The sequence below is a fragment of the Magallana gigas genome, chromosome 5 (assembly GCF_963853765.1).
Source record: "Magallana gigas chromosome 5, xbMagGiga1.1, whole genome shotgun sequence".
Classification (NCBI taxonomy): domain Eukaryota; kingdom Metazoa; phylum Mollusca; class Bivalvia; order Ostreida; family Ostreidae; genus Magallana; species Magallana gigas.
Window position 1 is genome coordinate 52,927,221 of NC_088857.1, and position 4,064 is coordinate 52,931,284.

The 4,064-nt window shown below is 32.6% G+C and overlaps 1 long non-coding RNA gene across 1 annotated transcript; it reads left to right on the plus strand.

Moving 5' to 3' along the window:
• Positions 1-1,878: 1,878 nt before the first annotated feature.
• LOC117689647 (uncharacterized) lies at positions 1,879-2,786 on the plus strand. The gene is made up of 2 exons (XR_004601851.2): positions 1,879-2,125; positions 2,572-2,786. It is a non-coding gene; the product is annotated as an uncharacterized lncRNA (long non-coding RNA).
• The last annotated feature ends 1,278 nt before the right edge of the window (positions 2,787-4,064 follow it).

Sequence of the window (4,064 nt, forward strand, 5' to 3'; positions counted from 1 at the left end):
GATTGACAGGTTTAGCCAGGTGCAGGTCTCACCCGATGTCCGAGGTTATGTGTGCTGCTTGTACACAGCCGAATGGTCTCAGTAAGAGTTATCGATGTAAATAAATAATAAAAATACATGCTTATCAAAACATGATCGTGCAAGTTAAAGTTGATTTAGGTTTGTTCCAATAGAAATCATGTTTCACTAACTGTATTTAATATTTTTTATATATAGCGAATTTTAATATTGTTTCAGTACTGAAACATCGCATGAAAACGTTAAATATACATGTAATTATCTGTTACTAGTCGTCTTTTAATATATATATACCTTTCTTTTGTTTGTTAAAAATTCGCTCAATTTTGTTAAAGTAATGTAAAACACGGGCGCCATTTTGAAACAATTAACTTGTCAGAGAGTTCCGAATGAAATCTGATGAACGTTTCACACGGTTCTCGCACGCTTTGCTCGAAACGATTTACACGCTTTGCCAGAAACGATAAACGGTTTACATGAAACTCTAAAAGGTTTACACGAAACGTTTCTCGCATGTAGGCCGCACGCTTTTTTGGTGTAGTAGTACGTTTTAGGGTCTGTAAATTTTGTCAACACGCAATTCTAAACTTGCACATAGTCTTCAAAAATTTAGAAATATTTTAATATAGAAGTTATCTTTGAGAAAGGTTTACGTGTTTTGTAGGCGGGTTCAGTTTAAAAAAGAAATACAATTCCTGACATGAATCATGAGTACATACTGTTTATAACAATGCTTGCTACCCTTGAAAATTTAACTCGCCATTAAACATCTCACTTTTTAAAGAATGTTTGAAACGATTACATAAACTCTGCTCGACAAATAGTTTTCCTAAAATATTTTCTTCCTTTCTTTGTTTCAAAACACGTTTTATATACAGGCTTTCAATCACAACACGTTTTTATAACAAAAGCAGAACTGAAAGTATAGTCATTATAATCGTTTGACACCATATAACATATATTTTGAACTCGCAGCAACAACGGAAGACCTACTCGGGGCTTTGCCACGAGCTCTGCTCTAGTTAGATACTACAATTTTTATCGATATATATATACATATATGAATGCACTTGCATAGTTTACTTATGTAGGCCATGATGCGTCAACTTAATTTCCTTGTATGACGTTGCACGTTCATCCAACATTATTACACTCAGTATCAAGTGGGTTTTTTGAAACTTTCTAAATTGCTCGTTGTTTTTTATAATCATCTGTATATTATACCTTGAGTCAGTGTAAAAGTACTTAAAAATTGTATGAGTGTTAATATATTGATTGACATTCGAAAATACAATGTCTCTCCGTGCAGATAAATGACTGGAAAGTAGCAAAGACTATACCAATTGATCTTAAAATAGGTCACCCAAGATTACCTCAAATAAATAAAAGGACTATATTTGATATGGTAAAAAATCTGCCTATTTTTTTTTTTTACCAATTTTTAGTTAAAACTGAAACAGTGCGTCTATCTTGATCCTCCATCTACAAAATCTGAGAGGGAAATACACGTGTAACCACCAACTTTTTTCACACTTAAACACACAAGTACCAATGAGGGGTGTCCAAAATCTCTATAAATGAAAACACTTCATTAATCATATTTTTGTTTGGTACATACGAGGCAGAATCAACTCAGTAATAAATAGAAAAGTTTCTAATCTCAACCTGCAGGCATGTTCACGAAGCTATCTTAGGACTACGGTGTATCCTAAGTACATCTTAGGATACGTCTTAGTCTTAAGTCTGTTTCTCGAAGCTCTCCTAAATTTAGGAACCGCCATAACTTGTCCTAACTTTAGGACATCATTTACCTTGTCCTAAGACCATCCTAAGGCTGTAACATCACATTTTAGGTGTCACATTTAATGTCCAAACTGTTTACCATAGTTTTTACCTGTATATATATTTTTAATCACATCAGGTGTCCATAGATTTATTTTTAGTACATTAAACTCACTCAACTGGTTAGGCATTTAAATACCCGTGCTAGTGTAGTCAGTTTGGGCGTAGCAGGCACCTGAGAAGGACATGCTGTCCTGTAATAGAGTTTGTCCAACAAAATATTTACATCTGAATATTTTCTAACCAGGTTCTTCTCACTTCTGAGGTACGGAGTTTTATTTTAAAGTTTGTTTATTGTTAATTTCAGTTGCAATGACAGCCAAGTTCCTTTTTTTGTGTTTTTGTTCATTTGTTCCATAAAGTTGTGTTAAACTTACCATATTGTTTAAGTACATAAAAACTGGTAATGTTTATAACGTAAACAAAGTAACTGTAAAGTAACAATGCTCCGTAAACATTGTAAAAAGTGTGTATTGTAATTGCGTGAATTCAGTGGATAAGTAAACATGCTATTTGTATAATATATATAGTATGTGTAAAGTACAAGTATAAATTATATAAGTAAAACATGAGTAAAAGTATGCATGTATAATATAAGTAAATACATGCAAAGTATATGTGTAAAGTAATGTATATGTATGTGGAAAAACGTGCATAGAATATAACCCCAATGTATGGTATATACAATTATGAAATGTATACTATTAATAGATCCCAGTATCCCAGTATTCCAGTATTGCAGTATTGCAGTATTGCAGTATTCAGTATTCAAGGGAGTCAGCCTTTAGAAAAATGGAACCACCATAATTAGTCACCATTCAACTATTCAACAGTCAAGATTCACCAACTTTGGCCTGTCTTACACGGATACACGGACGGATGGTTTTGTGAGCCCACCGAGGCCGCCATTACGGACCAGCCAATAAGTGATATACAAAAACTTAAATATAATTCTATGTAAAAAACTGAATTACAAGTATAACCAAATATATTGAACAGTATTAAAATGTAGTTAATTATTCAACTAGTTATTCTTTCTGACAACCAGCACGGCCAATCTGTGACATTAGGAATATTGGGAATGTTGTGAAGATTTTTCTTTTGACCGGTTGCATAAAGCAATATTTTTTACAGTTCTAGCATTTCCGACAAACATCAAACTCCGAATCCGGGAGGGGGTCGGGCGGCGTAGTCATTTATTCTATCATTAAGTTCATTTTAACAAAATTATGTGGAGAGAAATACCCCCACACTCTCACCCCCTTCCACGTTGCTACATACCTGCCTTGAAGCAATATTTTTAACGCAAATACTGTCTCTGTTTGCCGAATGAAAATTATTCACTTATTTTTAATATCTACAATATCTTAGGACCACCACTTAGGACAATGAACACTACGTGAGGTACATTTTGTTTTGATTCTTTGTGAATTTTTCGAATATCCTTGGCTAAAAAAGTAAATTTACATGGCCTAATTTTTATCACTTCATTCTGAAAAAAAAATAATCTTGAAAAAAATCGTAATGTCGAACTGTATTTATGTATTTTCGAGATATGTTATGACTTATTTCTTATTTAATATGTTCGTGTATTCTATATTTTGCAGATTAAAAGAAAAAAAAATTGGTTTGTAGATGTGTTTATTCTACATGTTACGTTAAATTCTTAAACAAGCGCGTGTTTATATTATTATTACATGTACTTAAATGTCAAGATTATCAAATATTAATTTACACTCAAAGAATGCACACGTGTTGTTTAAATTATTTGCTTTGTAAGCTTATTCTGTCCTGATACATATTTTCTTTTAAAAAAGCAGTCATTTGGATTTCGGGGGAGGGTGGTACTTTATTTTGTCTTTTTGTTTATTAAGGTCTTCCGTTTCCAACGGAAGACCTTATTGTTATTGCTTTGTTTCTTTTTCCCTATTATTATTCTTGTTTTTTTTTCTTACGCATTTTTGTGCAGGCGATTTCTTAAAAATGGCTCAAGCGATTTTCATGAAACTTTCAGATCTGATAGATATTCATCTGAACTAAATACAGATTTTTTTAGATTGTCTATAAGAGATTGTAGATGTGCTATTTGGCATTCATATTTGTTATGCTCTAAGGGCGTTAAAGCTCACCTGGTCCCGAAAATTCCGACTAAAAAATCGTCGTAATTTTTCATGGTTTTCTTTGTTTATCTCTTTTCTGAAAAA